The 22,809-nt window shown below is 40.8% G+C and overlaps 1 protein-coding gene across 5 annotated transcripts in view; it reads right to left on the bottom strand.

The window, feature by feature from the left end:
* Positions 1-22,809, bottom strand: part of LOC122799579 (clathrin heavy chain 1-like) — a 1,937,764-nt gene that overhangs the window by 1,754,863 nt on the left and 160,092 nt on the right. The gene's annotated exons all lie outside the window — the stretch shown is intronic.

Genomic DNA, 22,809 nt, shown 5'->3' on the forward strand with positions numbered 1-22,809 from the left:
GTGCAGAGTTGCCAGCCTGACACCCAACCTTCAAATAAGGTACATCCATTCACGCACGCACCTACCTGCATGTCTTTAAATGTCACTCTACCGCGGGGAGGACATGCAGACTCCACACAAAAGGCGCTTCAGCTGAGAATCGAATGGGAGAACCTGTTGCTGTGAGGCGACAATGCTAACTGCTGCACCACCGCTGCCTTCCATTATCCATGCTAGTACACAACTTTCATCTTACATTTTCCTTCCATTATCCATGCTAGTACGCAACTTTTATCTTACATTTTCCAGTCTGTAAACAGAAAGTCCTTCAGCTAACATTTTGGGCAGCATCAATACAGAACAGAATGGAGTGTGGTGACCCCAAAGTAAGACCTAGACATGGAAAACTCATCCAGCTTATAGTGTCTTACCAACGTAAACAATGAAGCTCATTATAACAGAATATGCATCATCTAAAAACAATTAGACAGCTACGGGTCGGCTACAGTGAGCAGTTTGCATCAGAGTCATGCTGGAAGTATAACAAAAATATACCATCAGATAAAGTTACTTTTATGACCTTGCAGTATAACAACTGATCTTTTCAAGGGTCTTTCATCCTAAGTAAAACCTCAATTGTCTTTAAACCTCCAACAATATAAATTCTCTCGTTTCAGTACTGGGTGGGGGGGGTGGAGATGGTATGCAAATTTACTGATCTGTTAATATTAGCTTCTGAAACTACCTTTGACATAAAGGATAGAGTCTTACATAGACAAACTGTCCTAACGGAACGCAAAGTAAGGAGGATAACAAAAACGCCTGCAACTCTAAATCATCTGGATGAACTAATGGCAACAAGAAATAACATTTTTACAAGTGTGAAATTTTAAATCAACTCCAATGACAGGTTTGAAAGGAGGGATAGTATGTTTTTGGAGAACATGATAGTGATCCCATGGTACAACAGGTTCCTTTAAAAGGAGGTCTGAGAACTATGGGTGCTTCTTACAAGTTCTTGCAAACTTAAGTTGCCAAGAATTAAGTAAAAACTGCAGAATAATTCAAGTGTCAAGGGTGTGAACCTGAAACTACCAACAAAATGCAGTATTCAACAGTCCCTACTAAAACTTCAAATCACAGAGGTTACTCACAGTAGTGTCATCAGCACTGTCCCTGATGCTAACACAGAAGAAATACCAGCAATGCACAACTCAGAGGTCCCAACTGGCACAGAGATTAGATTCAGCACCAACAGGTAAAATGCAAAAGAATCTAACAAAAATGGTTACAACTGGACAGGATATGATGTTGGAATCAAAGCTTCAACAACTCAGAACACAAGGTGTATAATAGTCTTCTGAAGTACTACAATGGATGTCAAAACAAGATCTACAGAAGATAGTGCTAATATAGCCAATTCCACTGATGCCAAAACAGATAGAACTAGGATAATCCTCACCCTAAAATTCCTGAAAGCAAAACCAACCTGGCAAAGAAGCATGCAAGATGGAAAAAATAGGTCCTTCTCTACCTAGAGAGACAGGCAACCAAGGTGACAGCCATATCAGCTTGAGCCTTAAAGATTGCATCATTTTGTCTAAGTCAGTATGTGCAGAAAGACGCCTGACAGACCTAGAAGACCAAGGATAGAGTTGAAAATGGCCTGAGTTTAGGACACTGACAACCCCATTTCAGAGGAATGTTGAGGGCTGTGGGGGGCACAGCCCCTCACTTGGGTGGACTTGATCTAGTGTGTTGTGTTTTCTGGATAGTTGTGGGCAAGTTTCCAATCTATGGGGAAACATTCCACAGTTCACTGAAGTGAATTTCGGTGGCTGGTGATTGATGGATGTATTCCACAAATCTTCAAAGAATTAATCTAGACCTCAGTCTAATCGTACAAGTTAAGCACTAGACCTCAAATACGCAACTTTCTTGTCCAACACCAACGACAGAAGACCTCTCTGCACTAGGAGGCAAGTTCATAGGTAGGTACTAGGCTATCGGCCCTGGGGCCTATACAAGCCCAGCCAAAAACGTACCCTGGCTTTTGCCACCCAAGAAAATTATTTTCCTGTGCCACTGTCGAGCAGAGACAAAGGTGATCCCCGGGGCAAATTTCCTATTTCCCATCCAATCATCAAGATTTTTCTTGAAGAGTGCTAAAGAGGAGCTTTGTTTGATATAGATAGGTTGTTTATTCCAAAGTATGGGAAGTCTCTGGGACTGGAATGTATCCCTCAGGCATGTTCTGTTTATTGTGGTGACAAGGTTTAGGTCCCTAGAGTGTGTAGCTTGGAGGGATTGGGATTTCTTTAAGTGGAGCATGTCCAACAGCTCTGGGTTTGACATAGCTTTGTATGTTGGGCAGAGATCACCTCTGAGCAGGCAATATGCGACAAAGTAAAGCTGTCTGCGTACAGCATCTGTTTGAGGCCGGTAATCCTTTTTGTGAGGTATTTCTGCGGCCTTCCCAGTTGTTGTAGATGTCTTGTGAAGTACATACCAAAAGGGGCGTTGTATTCTATAATGGGTCTAATGAGTGATGAGTAGAGGGGAACAATGACCTCTTTTTTTCTGAATGAGAAACCTTTTGTGATGAGGTGTGCCACATAGAAGGATTTCCTGACTACTGTGGCGATGTGATTATCAAAGGAGAGACTACTGTCCACCTGTGTCCCAAGATCTCATCACATTTTTGGTGTTAAGTATACTACCACCTATGTTGTAGTTCATGGGTACAGAGGTTTTACCAAAGGGTAGGACAATGCACTTTTTGGCATTGAGATTGAGGCCATAGCTTTGACACCAGGCATCTATCTCAGTGAGGCCCTTTTGTAGGATGTCCACATCGTTAGGAGTTCGATTATGGCTCCTAGTTTGCAGTCATCTGTGAACTTCATTAGCCAAAGACCTTCTGTGTTTGGTATCTACTTCTCTGAAGTACAGGCTAACAGGAGAGGACCCAGGACTGAACCCTGTGGTACTCCACTTGTCTCTGGTCTGAAGTCGGATTTGGAGTCTGCTACTTTCACAGTGTGGGTTCTGTCAGTGAGTCAGTTGGCAACCCATCTTGTGACATAGGGATTTATACCTAGTTTAGTGAGTTTATCTATAATTCCAGAGTGGGGGATGGTGTCAAAAGCCTTGGCAAGATCTAGATAGGCTGTGTGGACCACCTTACCCTTGTCTACGGCTTTGGTGACTGCTTCAAAGAAGTCTATCAGGTTTAGGAGACATGATCTGCCTTTTACAAACCCGAACAGGGTGGGATCCAGAGTTTGGAGATTACCAATGTCTTTGTTTATAAGTTCCATGAGGATACGTTCCATAGCCTTGCAGACCAGGCTCGTCAGGCTAATGGGGAGGCAGTTCCTGGGGTCCATGGTGGCTCCCCCTGTGTGGAGTGGGATAAATGTTGCTGTGCACCATTCAGCAGGCACAAAGCCTGAGGTGAGGCTATGATTGAACATGTTACTTAGGTGGGGTGCCAGTTCGTTCTGTAGTTCATGTAGAACGCAGCCTGGGATGTTGTCTGGTCCCATGGATGCTGTGTTCTTGGCTTTGGAGAGTGTGGTTTTTACCTGTGCAGCAGTGATTATAGGAATTTTGCATTCTTCCGGTATAGCATGGGCTCTTTAGGGGGTGAGAGGTGGGTACAGTTAGCACTGAACTTATCTGCCAGGATGTTGGCAATATCAGTTGGGTCTGTACATTTAGTGCCATTGTGCTGTAACTCAGAGCAGATCTGAGTGTTGCCACCTCAGATTCTTGACATAGCTATATAATGCTTTGTGGTTGTCAGAATCAGTGGCGATTTTGCTTTCGTAACTAGCTTTGGAGGATTTTCTCAGGGATCGCAGCTTCTTACTGAGGCTGACCAGGGAGCTCCTCCACTCGTGGTATTTTACTCTTTTGCAAGAGTTTCTTCCTTCTGTTGTACAGTTTGTTTATGGCAGGGGACCACCAGATTGGCTTCCTCTTTTTTTTTTTTTTGGAGGATAGCGTCTTGATTCTGTTTGGGATAGCACGATCCATGTACTCATGTAAGTGCTTATAAAGTGCAATTGTGTAGGATTCAGTAGTCGTAACTGTATTGTCCATCTGCATGGGTGTCATGAAGTTCACCACTTCTGTCTTAAGAAGCATGAAGTTGGCTTTGGAGAATTGTTTTACTATGGTTTCCTTAATAGGGGGGGTGGAGGCAGGATGTGGATATCTAGGGTAATCAGCTTATGGTCTGATCAGACCAATGAGGCATTGACTTCAGGTGTGGAACACCGGTCACTCATATTGGTAATAACTAGATCTAGGATATTGTTGCCCTTGGTGGGGGTGTGGATAAATTGATCCAGGGCATTGGAGTTTATGAATTCCAGAAAGTGTTGAGCGAAGGAGTTAGTACACGAGTATTTTTCCCAGTTAATGGGGTAGCTGAAATCGCCCATTATTACGGTGTTTGGCTGAACTCTAATATTTTACAGTACATCAAGAAAAGAGGAGTGGGAATCCTGGGGCATGGTGGGTGATCTGTAGCAAGCTACAATTTGGATTGCAGTTTTGCCCAGAGTTAGTTGCACTTGGATAACCTCGGCTGCATTATGCTGAGCAACTGGCCTGGAGGTGTGGATATCCTTAATGAATATGGACACACCTCCGCCTTTGGTGTTCCGGTCCAGGTTACACGGCCGAAAAGTGTGGTATGAGTTGTACTCTGGTAGTGCAGGGGTGCTCTCTGGAGCCTTGAACCAGGTCTCAGTCACTGCACAGATATCAATGTTCTCCATTTTAAGGAGTGCCTCGAGTGAGTGCATTTTGAGATTTAGACTTCTGGCATGGAGTAGCATCACCCTCAGTTTTTGCTTGCCTGTGTTACGGTGGTGAATTTGTCATTTGAACCTTGTCTAAAAAAGGCACTATAGGGGTGGAAAGAACCTTGGCCAGTATCCGGAATCCCAGGGGTGACAGGTGCAAGCCATCTCTGGCAAAGCATCGTGGTCTGTCGACCATGTCATCCCAGGCAGACTGATACTGGATCCCTTGAGAATGGCACCAGAACCTTAGCCAATTGTTGAATTCAATCATTTTGTCCTTGTACTGTAGGATCTTTCTGGGTGATGGCAGAATGCTACTCAGGGCTAGGGTCATACCTGCCTGGGCTACAAGATCGGACAGCTCTTCCATGTCTCTTTTCATGTAGTCCAGGGAGGTACGTCTCGGGTCGTTCACACCAACATGGACAATGACAGAGTCATACTTGTACTTGTTGTGGAGTGACCTGAGTGCGTGGGTTATGTGGCAGATCCTGGCACCCGACAGGCAGCGGAAAGTAACCTTCTCCTTGTTTAGCTTGGGGAGTGGGACATCAGTGTGCCTGACTATAGAGTAGCCTATGACTAGTGTGTTGGGTACGTTGTTTTGCTTTATTGGCTGTGGTCGAGTGGCACACTGAATCTGCGGGCTATGCGTCATTTGGGTTGTATTGGGGGGTGGAGGTTGCTTGCATTTCTGCTTTGGAGATCTCTGCTGCTTGAGCAGATTATTATTGAGAGCCTCCGCAAATGTTTTTGTGTTTCTATGTGTGGATTTTGGTGGTGTAGATTTAGTGAGACTATGGGATGAGTGTGGTGTGGTGCAAGTGTTTACCTTCTCCTCTTGACTGTCAAGTTCAGTCTTTATTGGAGAGAGCTTTACCTCCAGTTTGGCTAGATAACTGCATCTCTCACAGGTTGTAGTGTTGGGTGGTATGAGGAGAGGGTTGTTTGTGTACATGAGGCAATTTCTACATTGCCCCAAGATGCCCAGATTCATCAGATAAACAGGAGAGAACACTGTGAGCTGACCCTTGGACATGCCTGAATAAAAAAATATATTTTCCTCTAGATAAGTGAGGAAAGTGAGTACAAGAGTCGTTTTTCTCTAATCAAGTGAGGAAAGTAAGTACCAACAACAAAGTTAACAAAAATATAAAGTTCCTAAAGAATCACTACAATAGTAGTATGAGTGCAACTACTACTCACTAACTGCTAGACAATCAGAGGGGAAAAAAAAGAAAAGAAACTACATAGGAAACAATGTTATAGACCATCTTTTCTACACAGAAACAGTATGCATAACTCCAGGATTTTTCACAACAAAATCAGAGGCCAGGCAATGAGAACATCTCACCTATGTTGTCAAGAGGAAGTGTATATAAATGAGTTAACTAAGCTAAGAACAGGTTTCATTAACAGGGGGTATAGTGAACATGAAATTGATAAGGTGTGCCATAATGTACACAAAAAAAGAAAAGGTACAGCTAAGCCCTACTACTCTGACAGAGTAGGTAGTGACAGGTATTGGGAATAGTGTACTACCATACATTCCGATGGTTTTACCATATACAAGGGATGTGAAAAGGTTTGAAACAATTATGACAAAACTGGCATATGTTGTTAGTAGATGAAGATACTACCAACATAGTGGCTGGACAACCACATTTTGCATTTAGAAATGAGAAAAATCTGAAACGGCAGCTTTGCTATCCAAGGACACTTGTTCTGATGGATAACAGTGAATGGTACCCATAGATGTGGAAAATGTACAAAGTGCATTTATATAGATGAATCAAGGTTTTTTTAAGCACCCTGAAACAGGGCGTCTATGGAAGCTAAGGAATTCTGCTGATTGTAATTCTAAGAATGTAGTGTATGTAGCTCACTGCACAACAGGTTTCCATTTCTATGTTGGCAAAACTAACAGTCACCTTTGGGAACAGATAAGGGACCACCTTTACTGCACCAGAAAAGGACAACTGTATAGTGCTTTGGCCAAGTATATATTGGATATGGGGGGGGTGACCATATATTTTTGTTTCAGGTTTTACACATCCAGAATGTCAGCAATAGGATGGGGACAGTCAATACTACAGAAAATATGCAAGTAAAATGGATTTTGTGTTTAGCAGCACATAAAGGTTTGGGTTTGAACGATAGTGTTCCATTGAAGCCAATGCTAAAATCTAGAAGGTTAAAATAAAATAAAAAAATACCATTTTAACAAAGACCACAAACACATGCAGGGCTTTGGGTCAATATGATCGTATTTCTTGAGCTGCTTTTAGCTTAGATATCATTAAAGACAAGCATTTGTTGAGATATATGTATTTACTAGGTGGACAATATGTGCATTTATTAGGCAGAATATATGTATTCATTAAGTCGTGTGTGTACTGCTTATACTTTTATATATAGTTTATATATGTATATTTTTATGTTTATATCTATGCACATAAGTAGTTACTAAAATGGGGAACATTAGCATATGTATTTATTCATTGACTTATGTATTTTATTTATATTTATCCACGTCCCTGGTCTTTACATTTTGTGTATTTGTTTTTTAAACAGAATTTTTCTGACTTTAGCAATTAACCAAGGGCAAAACATAACCATAGTAATTAATTGATTGTGGAGTGCTGAATTAACTGAGTGGTAGGATTTGTTGTTCTTGTAATGAATAAAAGTATTTAAATGCTGTTGCTGTTTGAATTAACTGTCTGATGAAGCAATTTAAAACATTGCAGAACCGTCTCAATGAAAAAACATCTAAATTAAGCTTTGCTACAGCCCTGACTATATCGAGAAAATTACAATATCCTAGTTAACTTGCTTACAGAGCAACAAGACAAATGTGGTGAGTGGATCTAGATGTTGTCAGGTCAAAGACATATACAGAATAATCAATCAATCTCTCTCTCACAGTTCTGAAAGTAATATCTCAAATATTTCTGCTGCGATAGCTTGCAGAATGACATTATTTCTTGTCATCTGACTCTATCCCAGGCTCTTCTTAGATCTAAGGCAGATCCTGGAAGTCAAACAATAAAACTTCCACATCCCAAACCTAGTAATTATTTCTCTTTCAAAACACAAAGCTCCCTAGTACAGATATCCTTCTCTCTTGCTGTCAAAGTAATATAATTTCAGCTATTTTTCTGAAATTAAACTCTCGTTCCAGATTCCATTGTTAAAATATATACATCTAATCTACAACAGTGCAGGTAGATTTCTGCTCTAATCCAGTAACGTACACTGTGGTTAAATTTTTAAGTTCAGTACTTTACAAACCCTTTTCAACTCGCACTTCTGTATCAGCAGTTTGATACACATACAACATACAGTTCTAATACATTTGTAACAAGCATATGAATCATGTTGATATTCACAAATGACAATTTACAAAATTCCAGATAGCCAGACTGGCAGTTTCTTCTTTCTTGACAGACCACCTGTAAAATTGTCAAAAACAACAAATGGGATCTGGAGAAAGGTTGGATAACTGTGGAAATTATGGGAGTAGTTCACTCTCTGATTAAGTTGTTGCCAGTTTCGTACTTCTTGCAGCAACCAGTCCAATAGTTTGTAAATGGACGGACTGTATAATGTAAAACCTACATTTGTACCTGAAAATTAAAGCTGGAACTTAACCATATTTTTCATAACTTGAACACCTCTTACTAAACACAGTACAGCAGTGCAAGTAAACTTAGCATAATAGTAGATATTCTAAAAAGAGAAGAGGTTTCAGACTTCCAAGACAGCTACACACCAAACAGCAGCTTAATTTCATCTCTCCTAGTGTGAAATCAAAGTAACCAGTGAAATTAGCATTTTGAGTAAAATTCTGTTTCTGGCTACCGACAAAAAAGAAATTTAAAGAACCTGAAAGAAAATAAACTAGAAAAGGTGGAGAGTAAACACTGGCTGGGAAGAGTCCTGCAGCTGTTCAGCAAACAGCAGTTCAAGCTTCAGCTTTGCTTCAAGAAAGTGATTCCATTAATTTCTTTAGAGGAAAAGATATACTCAGAAATGATTAAAATAAAATGAAACACTTAAGGATTATATCAAGTCAAATAACAAAAGCTGGAAAAACAAAAGCATTAAATAGCTTTTCAGATGAACTGGTTGCTGTTTGTCTTTCGGCTTTTCCCGGTTAGGGGTCGCCACAGCGGAACTCCGGTCCGCTAATGACTGGCCGTTGGTTTTTATGGTGTCGAGTTGCCAGCCCGACACCCAACCTTCAACGAAGGCACGCCCATTCAATGCAGGTCTTTTGAAAGCCCACTCGACCATGGGGAGGACATGCAGACTCCACACAGTAGGCACTCCAAACCCAGATGAACTGGTAAAATTGCAAAAATGAAAGTATGAAAGGAAAACGCTATCCGAGCATGAAGCTTCTCAAGAAGAGCAGTTTAAAAAATGGTAGAGTTGTAAGATGGAGCCCACAGAAAAATAAACTCATGTTTTATGCTCTGTCCGTCAGTACCAATTTTATAAAAGCACAAATAAGCAACTGGACTGCAGACTTTAACTGAAAGGGCACATTTGAGTACTTCCTCTGAACCTGGCAATGAGAAAGTAGCCAAGATCTATATTAGTAAAGATACAATCTTACCACCAGAAAGAGTCAACCCTGACAAAACTGACAGAAGGAAAAAGTATTAAAACTGGAGTTAGTGTGTTTGTGGAAAATGATTCACTATATGCCAGGCAGAAGAGGGGCAAATGTTCAGCAGTAATCAGGGAATGTCAAGGGGCAGGTGAGATTCAGCCTGCCATATCCAGCTGTCTTCAGAATACTTCTGCATGAAGGAAGACAGTCATTTTGTATGTAGAGCAAAAAAGAGGAGGAAAAGTTAAATCCAACAAAAAGTAAGAGCAAACGGAAGGTTACTCCGCTTCTCATCCTTCTGACAAAGCTCAAGACGACTGTCAAGGAAAATACATGAGACACAAAGACCAGATTTGACTAAAAGAATCTGGAGTACCTCAGACTAAAGTACAGTTGTGTACCTACCATAAATGTAGATGTTAGAGTGTATTCACTGTTGCAGTCATTACTCTTGGGTTATCCTGCTGGCAGGCTACCCACAGTCGGCCAGAATTCCAAAGTCTAGGTCCGGCGTAGGTTGCTGCCACCTCTTTCCTGACGTCAGTGTGCCAGGGGTATAAAAGATGCAGCCGACGCCATTTTCTTCAGTTTTTCTTGCCCCAGATGTCAGGTGCCCCCAAATTGGTAGGCTGAAAAATATGCCAATAAAAATACATGCACAAAAATTACATTTTCTTCATCTACAAGCAAATACACCAAAAAGGTTGTATAGGACAGAGAAGTGCAGGTAAGTCCCAGCAAAGATGAGGGGGATGGTGGGTGGGTAACCTGGACTGCAACAGTGAATACACCAACATCTACATTTATGGTAGGTACACAACTGTTCTATGTTCATCGTGTTTCACTGTTGCAGTCATTACTCTTGGGTTGAATCCCAAAGTTGAGGTAGGGTGGCTGGGCTAAATAGGATTAGGAGAGGCTATGAGGCCTTGCAGAACTGCAGTGGCAAAGCCTGCTCTGGACTTGTATAGAGGTAAGTGGTAGTTGCTTTGTGAAGGTGTGCAATGAACTCCAGGTTGCAGCCTCTAAGATATCTTTGGTTGGTACTCCTCTGAGGAAGGCTGCTGAGGTGGCTGCTGCTCTGGTGGAATGAGGCCTAATGCCCTTAGGCACTGATTTTCCATGTTGAAAGTAGCAGAAACGGATGCAACTACCTATCCATTTAAAAACAGTTTGTTTTGAGATAGCCTTTCCTTGTGATCCTGTAGCATATGAAACTAAAAGTTGCTCAGTCTTTCTGAAAGCTTTAGTTCTGTCCAAGTAGAAACGCAACGGCCTGTGTATGTCCAAAGAATGCAGAATTTTCTGACCCTTGTTCTGTGGATTAGGATAAAAGGTTGGCAAGTGCATGGTTTGGTTAAGGGCCACACTGGACACCACCTTAGGCATAAATGTAGGGCTTGTCCTCAGAGAAACCCTGTCTGGATGAAAAATGATGAAAGGTTCCACAGCCATGAGTGCTTGTAATTCCGAGACTCGCCTTGCAGAGGTTATTGCTAGGAGCAGAGCTGTTTTCCAGGATAAGAATTTTATATCTGCTGTTGATGCTGGCTCAAAAGGAGGCAGTGAGAGTTTTTCCAAAACATAATTGAGGTCCCAGGCCGGAATTGGTGCTCTCCTTGGAGGCCTAATATTTTTGGCCCCTCTGAGGTACTGCCTTATTAAAGGATGAGAAAAAATAGGTTGTTCCGTATTGTAATGGGCTGAAATGGCAGAGGCATTGATTGATGAGAAGGAAAGGCCTTTGTTCAGCATCTCGGTTAGGTATTGTAAAATCTGAAGGATATTTGGTACACACCTGTCAATGCCTTGTTCCTGGTTCCAAGCACAGAATCTCTTCCATTTTTCTGCATAAGATTTTCTGATGCTGGGCCTCCTGGCCTCCAAAATAACATCCATAACAGCATTTGAAAGAGGAGTGTTCTGAATGGCTACATTATCTGCCATGCTGCTAGATTTAAGGTCTTGAGTTGACTGTGCAAGATCTGATTGCTTTGTTGGGTCGGCAAATGAGAAGTTTGAGGCAATATCCATGGTGGACCTGGAGACAAGCTCTTTAGGATTGGGTACCAGTGCTGGCATGGCCAGACTGGTGCAATCAGTATCATTTTTGGCTTCTCTTGTCTGACCTTTAGGAGTACACTGGGAAAGAGAGACAGTGGGGAAAAGCATATACCGTTAGACTGTTCCAGCTGAAGGATAGGGTGTCCACTTTCCATGCTTGCTTGTGATAACTCCTTGTGCAAAATCTCTGTAATTGGCAGTTGTAAGGGAAGGCAAATAGATCTATGCCTGGGCATCCCCATTTCCTTGCTATCATGCTGAAGACTTGTGGATCCAGTTTCCATTCGTGGGGATCCATGAGGTTTCTGCTTAGTTAGTCTGCCAGAGTATTTGTTTTTCCTGGCAGGAATTGTGCTTGCAGGTGAATATGAAAAGCCAATGCTGTGTCCCATAAGGTCATTGCTTGTCTGCAGAGGGGGTTAGAATGTGTGCCTCCCTGTTTATGTACCACATGACTGTAGTATTGTCTATCAATTGTTGCTCTGGATGAAGTAGGTCCTTGAAAGCTGTCAGGGCATTTTGAACAGCGAGCATCTCTTTTTGACTGATGTGAAGACGCATCTGGTTTGCAGGCCATGTGCCCTGAATACATTTTCCTGCCATATGAGCACCCTAGGCATAATCTGATGCACCCGTTGTGAGTGTCTGTCTAGCTGTGGGTAAACTGAATAGCAGACCCTTGTTGTGGTGACAGGCTTTTGCCCACCATCGAAACTCCTGTTGCAGGCAGGGAATGAGTGCAATTACTGTCGCCAGGCTGTGGCAATGCTGAGTCCTAACAATTTCTAGGTACCATTGTAGTTTCCTCATATGCAGTCTGACATATGGAATTAGTAGAATGCAAGATGCCATGAAAACCAAGGCCTGCAGGATTTTCCTTGCAGATAAGTGGGTTTTTGTTGCCAATTCCTTGAAGTAAGTAGTCAGATGCTTTTGTTTGTCTGGCATGAGATAAGCCATCTGGGCAGTTGTATTTAAACTTGCACCCAGGAATACTATCTCTTGAGAGGGCACTAGTTTTGATTTCTTTTTGTTTACTGTGTACCCTAGGCCTATTAGTAATCTTTTTACAAACGCCAGATGCTTCAGAAGAATGTCTTTGTTCTCTGCTTGAATTAGGCAGTTGTCCAAGTAGGGATATATTTGAATTCCTTTTTGTCTGCAAAACACAATTACTGGTGCCAGGCACTTTGTGAAGACCCTGGGCGCAGTAGATGAGCCAAAGGGCAGTGCAGAGAATTGGTAATGCATTGAGCCAGCTATGAATCTGAGGTATCTTCTGCAAGATTGTCTGATTGGGACATGCAGGTATGCCTCTTTTAGGTCAAAAGTTACGAGCCAAGCCTTCTTGCCCAGCATGGGCAGTAGCTGCTGTAGAGTCAACATCTTGAATTTTGGAACTTCCAGAAATGTATTTAAAATTGACAGGTCCAGTATTGGTCTCCAGGTTTTGTCCTTTCTGGGTACTAGATAAAGTCTGGAGTAAAATCCTTGCCCCTGCTCTTGTAGTGGTACTTGCTGAATGGCCCTCATATCCATGAGGGCTGTAATTTGTTTTTGTGCCTCTGCCCATTGATTGTGTGGCAGGGTCTGGCATACCTTTTGACCTTGGTAGGGTGTGAAAATGGAACCTGTAGCCTTGGGACACTATGTTCAGGACCCATTTGTCTTTGGTAATCATTTGCCAATTTGATGAAAAAAGTGCTAGTTTTCCCCCTAAGGGGGGCTGCCAAAAGGCAAGTGCTTGGATCTGGTAGAGGAAAGTCATTGGGACAGTTTCCTGTAAGGTTGTGATTTATCTTCCCCACCTTTGGAGGTAGGAGCACCCCATTATTTAGGCCTGTATGAGCCTTGGGGCTGAGATCTCCCTCTGGGACGCCTGTATCTGCCTCTTTGTGGTCTGTTTGACACTAGAAAGGACCAATTTTTAGAAGGCCAGTTTCTGCTAAACCTGGGTGGCTGTACCTGTAAGAAATCCTTGACTGTCTGCATGGATTTTGCTTTATCCTCCATTGTTTTCAACACCTCTTCTGCTTTAGTACCAAACAAAGTATCATGCTGTAATGGTGCATCTAATAATTTTGCTTTAACATGATCAAGCAGATTTTGTTCCTTTAACCAAGCATGCCTTCTAATAACAGAACCTGTAACTGCGGCGCTGCAAGAGGCCTCCAAGTGAATCATAACCACATTGCAAAGTATGCTTTCCCACTTGTTCAGCTGTATGCAATAAATCCTGCAATTCCTTGTTCTCTGAACATTCAGAGTTTGTCAATAACTTTCGTTTAAGCACAGACATTAAATATTGCTGATATTTAAGCATATGAAACTGACAATTCAAAGCCCTTACAGCCAGGGTATTAGAAGTGTAGACTTTTTTACCCCCATCTGTCTAGAGCCCTAGAATCCCTATCAGAGGGGACAGGGTTTTTTGCAGTGGAAGCTTTAACCCCCTTGCAGCCCTGAGATATAGTTTCTGGGTCAGCAGCAGGGGGTTTTAATACAGGAATTTATGAGAATCCGGGACCCTGTAATATCTGTCTGGCTTAGCAGGTGCAGGGGGTAGAGTCAGGGGGCAGGCTGGACTCTGAAAATACATCTACAATGTCTAGAACAGGTGGAATAGCAAGAGGTCTGTGCTGAGGAAGTAGCAGAAAGTCTCTGAGCCTTTTCTTAGATTCAGAATAATCTTGGCTCTCCCAGTGGAAATGCTCCCTCATGGTATGCCGGGTTTCCCCAAAAGAATAATACTCAGGAGGACAGGCTGAAGGAATTAATTCTTCAGCATCAGAATCCTCATAGGGAAGCATGGAATAATCCTGTTCAGAAGAGGAATCAGAGGAAACAGAAACCTGTTCAGAAGAATCATACTCTGTCTCTTGCCTAGGCCTCTTACCAGGAGGGGGATGGGAGCCCCTGATCAAATAATTAGGTCTTCGGCCATTTTGAGCATCTGTTTTTTAGGCATGGAAGTCTTGAGTAGGAGAATGCTGTACTTGTTTCTTTGTCTTTAGGGCTGCTTTAGTCTTTGAAGCTGAAGATGGCTTAATATAAAGTTGTGTAGGTCTGAAAACACCCTCAGAAGCCGATGCCTGCTCAGCGGCTCCGGACCCATCTGAGGGAATGATTTCAGTGTGTCCAATACCTTGAGTATCCAGAGGCCCAGTCGGCTCCACGTGGGAGTTGGAAGCGGCCTGTGGCTCTGAGGTAGCGGGCGCCAGGGGCTGCGCAAGCACCTCACTGAGAACCGGCGACTGGCCTAGCAGAGGCTTCGTCGGATTTGGACCTCTGATGCCTATACTTTTCCTTGTCCTTGCGTTTTTTGTAGATTCCGGTTGTTGGCTGGTCCGACGGCATTATATAATTAAATCTTCGGCCAAAGTAATGAAATGCAAAATCAAACCAATGCTTGATAGTGCATTGGTTAAATCTAGCACAAAACCAAAAGCTAGCAACGTTGTGATCAGGGCTTAGGCAAGGAATACAGTAAGAATGAAAATCTTTATGAGGTATTTCCTTCCCACAAGAAATACAATTGTTAACTTTTTTTGATATCGATCTGGAGCAAGAAAAAAGTTTCCCCAATGGGGTACTTACCTTTAATGAAGACTTCGGTTCTGAAATTCGGATTTGAAAATCTCAGAAGTCGGCTGACCGGCACTTGCGAACTGCTTTTGCTTCGGGCACCGCACGGCAAGAAAGACTCAAGAAAATGGCGTTTGCTGCACCTTTTATACCCCTGGCGCACTGACGTCAAGGAAGAGGCGACAGCAACCGACGCCGGACCTAGACTTTGGAATTCTGGCCAACTGCGGGTAACCTGCCAGCAGGATAACCAAAGAGTAATGACTGCAACAGTGAAACACGATGAACATCTACAGTCTTGTGTTGGGGAAAAGAGTTAATGAGTAAGTTGAAAACCACAATGAAGAAATGGGAAACCATAAACCATTAATCACATTGTGAAATATGGCTTTGCAAGACAAGTGGCTGAAAAAGACTGGACTTTTCCTTAATGTTTAGAAAACTAAATGGAAAAAGTAGGAAACATTTTTGTTATTAGTATTTGTATAAAACATTTCATGATATAAACCACAAGTTGTAGAGTAAAGCATTTTTATAGTGTATCAGAGTTATTTCAAATGTGAGTTGAGTTTTCTGCGACTGCTGTATTTTCAGATTAAGTAAACAAGCATTTGTTTTAGTTGGAAGAAATGCGATAGGCTTTACAATATAACAAGGGAAGAAAGGCTAGACAGAAGTGATCTTGGGCTGCCGGGGAAGGGTGTAAAACTGCAATGATTACATATGTAGAATTAAGATCAATTCCCAAGAACAGATTAGTTGTGAGAGGGTATGACAGGAAGTTGTTGGATGAGGCAATTAAGAGCATATGGAGGTAGTAAAATAGGTTGGAATGGTAATATTGAGAGTAGAGGTGGATGGAGATTTTTTTTTGATGCAGTGGATGATCAGTGGGGTAACGAAGCAGGAAGGAGACAGATTTGTATTTTGTTAAACATTCCCCATTCTCTGAGATTTTGAAAAAAAAAAAAAAAAAGTGGTGATTGAGTGTTGGCATCTTGTGCAACGAGATGAAAAATATGGAGGCTTATTTCCTGGTTATCTGAAATTTTCTTATGGTAGAACTTGAACCTTAAAGAATGGTTAAATATGAGGCAGGTGGATGAAGGTAGTGATAAGTGGGGTACTTTCCCTTGTAGGCACTGGATGATATGTAAAAAGGTAAAGAATTTGTCAGGTAAGAAAATGTATTTCTAGAGATCAGTTTAGTTGCAATTCTTGTGGGGTTAGTGTATATTTTGAGTTGTGGTTGTAGTAAGTTTAAATGTTATGTAGGGCAAACAAAAAAGAATGGTTAAGGTTACAATTCTGGAACATTTGGGCGATATTAGGAAAAATAATTTTAATAGTCCTGTTGCTAAGCACTTTCATATGGTTCATGGCAGGTCAGATGAAACTGTGTGTTGGGTCAACCCTATAATGTTGACAGGTGGCGATTTCAATGTCAGTTGCTTAGGTTGGAAAGTAGAATGATTATTAATTTTGCTACAATTTCTCTGAGGGGTCTTGACCTCAAGGTCAATTTGAATGTATAACCAGCTGACTTGTACAGCATTTAGTAACAAAACTGTCACATTTAAAAGTATAAATTAGCTAATTTGTACTGCATTAGGGATATAATCGTAATATTTAATTGTGTCAGCTAGAAAGTGAGACAGCTTTTGAATGATATTTTAATATGCAAATGGTATAAAGTAGGGATGGTGATTTTGTAACATGTTTATGATGGTAAAGTGTGGTTTTGAAATGATTTGTAGCCAATCAGTAGGAGGGCACTGCTCTATACAAGGAGTTGGAATATGATTGCAATTTATCCTTGATGGAGAAATGCCAAGGTACCAGAGATGACTATAAAGAAGTCATACTTCAACTTCATTGTCCGCGTGGTTCAATTTTTGGTGTTTTTTTTTCTAACCTTAATTTTAGGTCATCTAATGCAGGTGGATGCAGCTGTCAGTTTGGGGGAAATTGTTCCTATCTGGAGGCTTAAATAATTTTTCGAATATCTACATAGTTTTATATGTTAAGTTAACAAGGGGGTGGGATGTTATGTAAACATATTTAGTTTTTATACAAGCTTTTTCAATAAAACAGTCTTCAAAAATGTGGCATGGCTTCAAATGACAATGAAAAACTACATAAAAGATCAGCTTGCCAAACAATGTGTGGACACAAGACAAAAGCTGGAAATACACATTCCAAAAATGGTCATTTTTACTATGCAGGAACTGCTTTTTATCATAATGGCTATGCTATCCATATTATCTTGGAACATAGATGACCTTACAGGCATAGAAAAAGTAAAGAGCACTGAATTATATTAAGAAATGCAAAGCAAAAATAGCAATGCTGCAGGAGATGCATTTCGATTAGAAAAGAGCATGTAAATTTGACAAAAAGGATTTCAGAATGAATATTTTGCATAATATCAGGAACAAAGAAAAAGGGGCATAACATTGATTGCTAAATGGGCTCCAGTGAGATGAAAAAAAAAAAGGATGATAAATTTGTGGTAGCAAGGGGCCATTAGCAAGGGAGGGGGGAGGAGGACTAAGCTGGAATGTTGTTTATATTTTACCAAAAACTGACATGTAGCTTAAAAAAAATTTGGAAGAAATCATCAACTTTCAGCAAGGAATACTATTGGTGGGTACTGGGACTTTATTTGCAATAGTGAGGATGTATTGGGGAACCTAGAAGGCAAAACAAGAGAGAGAGAGTAGATTTCTGAAGAAATTTATAAAAATATTTGGTACAAAAAGTAAATTCAGTAGTAGGACCTCTGACGAAATTTTAATTTTTCTCCAAGGTACAATAACTGGGCTAGACTGGAGAAAAATTACATTTCACATGAATATATGCATTTAACTGAAAGCTTCAAAGACATATCCAAAAACCATTTCAAATCGTGCACCAATAAAAAAAAATACAAAACCATGAGTAATGAAGTAAAAAGGAGATACTAGGGCTTTTCCACCTGCTTGGTCAGGAGTTTAGGAAATGGGCAGTGGAGATAGAGTTACTGGAGAAGATTCAGAACCGATAGCAAGTAGGTAGGATAAAATGAAAACGGAGTTTAAAAAGACAGAAATGAGTGAAAGGCATGGTTCAGAAGTGATAGGAATTTAGAGGTGATGAAAATGGTTAAAATATTGCAAAATAAGGGAAATCTCACAGAAGAGGACTGCAGAGTGCCAAAGAGAAAATAAGTGAGTAGCTAGACAATATGCATCAGTTTAGAAAGATAAAAAATACTTGCTTTAACAGTTAAACTCCAGAGTACTAAATTTTTAAGCAGAATGACAATAGAAAGTAGAAACGTTTGCCACCAAACTTGGTAGCCTATAACAAATAACCATAGATCATGTGGACGAATTATATATATATTGGAAACAAATTTTATGAACATTTGTATAAAGCAGAGAAATGTGAAAAATCAAGAGCAATATCACTAATGGAAATATTTACGGTAGATTTAATTATGCCAGGTTTAGAGGTAGATGTGGCTCATCAACTAGTTAAGACAGAAGGAGACGAGATATAAATGGTAATGTATAATCTGCAGGAAAGTCTCCACGAACATAAGGTAAGCCTGTGGAAGTTTAGAAGTAAGAGGGAAAATGTAATAAAGATATGGAAGACTGTTCAACAACATTTTAAAAGGGGAAATACCAACAACATCTTGGAAGAAAACTGTAGTGGCTGTATTACCCAAAGATTGTAAATACCCATTAGACCCAGCTTCATACAGACCCATTTCAAAATTTTAACAATGATTACAAACTCACTTATTTCTATACTAGCTAAACAAATGGCAAAGGTGTTGGCAAAACTAATAGATATGGATTAGGGTGGTTTTGTGGAGGACAGGCAAGCATTTGACATTTTAATAGAATAATGACGCAAAGGGAAGCAGAAAGTGAGAAAAACAGCTACTGTTTGGTCTTGATGCACAAAAAGCATTCAGCTACTGTTTGGTCTTGATGCACAAAAAGCATTCAATAGAGTATGCTGGGATTTTATGAATACGGCAATGGAAGCATTTGCTTTCCTCGATACAATAAAATAAGAGGAAGATATATGAAGCATCAGAGGCAAGAAAAAGTAGAAAGGTTCCTCTGTTAAGTTGCTAAAACACAGAACTAGGCAAGGATGCCCCCTTTGTTACTTGTTTTACACTTGAAGACACTGGCAAAGAAAACTACGGACTTCTACATTTAAAGATACAATTGGTATTGTCATCAAGAAAAGTTGGCTTATTATGTAGATATTTTGTACTACAGAAATCCAGAAAAGGGTAATCTCATTGTTGTGGAATATTTTGCGACAGTTTCAAGTCTTTTCATGATATAAAAATTAATGAAGATAAACCTAAGGCTACAACTGTAAATTATCCACAGACACAAATTGGTTTAGCAATACCCATATTTAAAGGGACACAAGATAAAGTATATAGGAATATAGATTAAAAGTGGTTCCGTTACGGCAGCTAAGGATATGTGGGGAGAGACTAAAGATTAAGCAAGAGCTTCCAGTTCCTCTATTTTTATTCAGATATGGACAGTAAGATACAAGCAGTGAAAATGTTTCAAGCCTCTTTAATTTTATGGTTCAGGCATACTTTTATCAACCAGAGGAGAAGTTGTGGACAATAAAACAGTTGAATGAATTTAGCTGGGAGGGGAAGAGGGCAACAGTTGAGTGGGATAGGTCGATCCTTTCCCAAAAGGATAAGGTGATTTAAAATTACATGATTTGAAGAGATATTTTAGAGCTGCATAATGAAAGCTCATATGTAACACATGCAGGTTATAATTCAAAATGGAAAGGGATGATGAAGCAGGGTGAAACTTCAAGAAAGACTGGGATTTTGGATGCAGATCCTTAAGAACCAGCACCATACACATTACACTCACAAAGAAGCTGACAGTAGCTTATGAACTAAGCAAAACAAGTATGGAGAAATAGATTTTATTAGGGGATACTAAGTAGGGATACAGAAAAACAGGAGACTGGGATTTACTGGAGAATACTGACAAAGGAACAAAGGTATTGGCAGCAAATAACTAGAGAATGGGATGAGGCCAAGATAAGTTTGGACTGTAGCTTAGAGACCGTTTTCCCTACCAATGACTGATGCCAAAGTATTGGCAGAGAGAAATATGGGAATTGTTAAAGACCTTTAGTGGTTTGGTTTTTAGTCAAATTAAGAACAGAAGCTGCTGTTAAGATGATAATTAGGGTAAACAATACATTTCATGACAATTGTAAGAATCAATCTGAAGAGGTTACAAAAAATTGGAGAGAGATTAGAGAAGCAATTGACATGAGGAAAACAGAAGGCCATATGCATGGTTCCCAGGTATGTCACAAAGTCCAGAAGGTTTAAGATTTTTGCTTGCAATTGTTTTCATAGGAGTTTTTATAACCAAATCAGGCTTTAAAAGATTTTATTCTCCAGTAAACAGCAAATGTTGAAGATGTGACAGGGAAGAAAGAACAGGGCGCATGTTTCGGGAATGTAATGAGTTGACAGATTTTAAAGATTCCCTACAGATTACTCTGTCAGAAACATTGGGTGAGCAAATGGCTGTAACTAAGAAAAGGATTATTTTAAGATGGGACACAGTATCTGACTTGCCAAGACAAAAGTAAGGCCTTGTTAAGTTTAATTGTTGGCTGCTAAAAAAAGCAATTACTAGAAAATGGAAATCAAGTCTAAACAGACTGTACTTGGAGTACTTATTACGAAAGAGATAAATGAACCAGAACAGGGATCTTTAGAAAAGGGAAATTAAGGAAACAATACATACAGAATAATGTTCAGGAGGTGGAAAAGGTTCGAGGTCACAGAAGGTAGGTACAAAATATGTAAATGATTTTTTTTGTTAATGGATGTTTGTCTAGGTCTTAACTAATAAGTGTTTATAAAAACAAAACGTATTATATACCACAGATGCAGTAGTCCAACTTGAATTAACACACCTTATAAAGTAGGGAGAAAGAAAAGAAAAACTATGAGCCCCCAGAAAATGATCATAGAAAGCCTGTTCTGGACCTGGAAAAGGCATTCAGTTTGTAGCGTTTTATTAAAGTACTTGGAGAGGACCAAATTGCTGCCTCTAGAATACTTTGAGTTCAGTCTTACCGAGAAAGCTAACAAGGAAGCCAAAACCCTAGGACAATGGGCCCTAACTCTGCCTGATGTAGCGCATTATGGAAAGCGTAAATAAAGCAATAGCATGAGACAACTACGTAGGAAACAGTCTGCTTGATGCTGATGGTCTCTTATGAAGGTAAAAGGAATGGACAAACAGTAGGTCAGCCTTCCTGAAAGCCTGGGTTTTGTCTAGGTAGTATTTGTGCTACCTGTGGGCATACACAGTAGGAAGAATCTTCTCCCTCCCTGTTCTGAAGTTCAGGAAAGACTACATGTAGATTAAGAGTATGGCTGAAGAGGAACTCTGGCATAAAAGGGTTAATTCTAAAAGAAACTAACCTTGTGAAAGAGGAGGTAGGGATGACTCACCATAAATTAATCTTGGTGGCTTTGAAACCGCCCACCCCTTTTAAGTTTGTGTTTGGATACTCCTGAGCCCATCTCATTTGTTCACTCAACTGAGTGCAGTGAGATCATATTCTGATTTCAGGCACTCCTACTGTGTACAAAGAGAGCATCTGGCAAAGAAAAAAAAAAATTTAAGCTCGTTTCCTGCCTTTCCTGTAAGTGGTCTAGACTGTTTGTAAGCTTCTGAGCCCCCAAGCCTTTCTGTTTTGGAGGGAAGCCATCTAGTTTCTTAGAACTATCCAGTTTTCCAGTTTCAGCATTCAAATCTGTTTCTTTGAACTCAGCACTTGTTCATAACTCGTAAACCACTAAATAAGTTGCAAATTGCTACAGCACTCAACTTTCCGCACTTGTCTAGAGGAAAGCAGTTTTTAGTACTTAAATAAGCACCTATCCAGGCATGTCTAAGGGTCAGCTCCCAGTGATTTCTCCTTTCTACCCGATGAATCTGGGCATCTTGGGGCAATGCAGCAATTGCCCCATGTACACAGACAACCCTCTCCTCCTACCACCCAACACTACAACTTGAGAGATGCACTTATATTGCCAAACTGGAAGCAAAACGCTCTTCACCAAAGACTGGACTAGACAGTCAAGAGGAGAAGGTAAACACTTGCACCACACCACACTCATCACATAGTCCCTCAAAACCTACACCACCAAAACACACACCTACATTTGAAGAGGCTCTCAAAAACCTGCCCAAGCATCAGGGACCTCCAAAGCAGAAACGCAAGCAAACTCCACCCCCCCAACACAACCCAAATGACACAGCCCACAAACTCAGTGTGCCACTCAAACACAGCCCATAAGGCATAACAACGTGCCTAACACTCTAGTCATAGGTGACTCTATATAGTCAGGCACACTGATATTCCACTCACCAGGCTAAACAAGGAGAAAGTTACTGTCAGCTGCCTGTCGGGTGCCTGTCAGGTGCCAGGATCCACCACATAACGCATGCACTCAGGTCACTCCACAACAAGTACAAATATGACACTGTCATTGTCCATGTTGGTGTGAATGACCCGAGACATACCTCCCTGGACTACATGAAGAGAGACACGGAGGAGCTCTCCGATCTTGTAGCAGAGGCAGGTATGACCCTGGCCCCGAGTAGCACCCTGCCATCACTCAGAATGAAGCCACAGTGCAAGGACAAAATGATCGACTTC

Source organism: Protopterus annectens, chromosome 4.part0 (genome assembly GCF_019279795.1).
Source record: "Protopterus annectens isolate FY-2018-M chromosome 4.part0, PAN1.0, whole genome shotgun sequence".
NCBI lineage: Eukaryota > Metazoa > Chordata > Ceratodontiformes > Protopteridae > Protopterus > Protopterus annectens.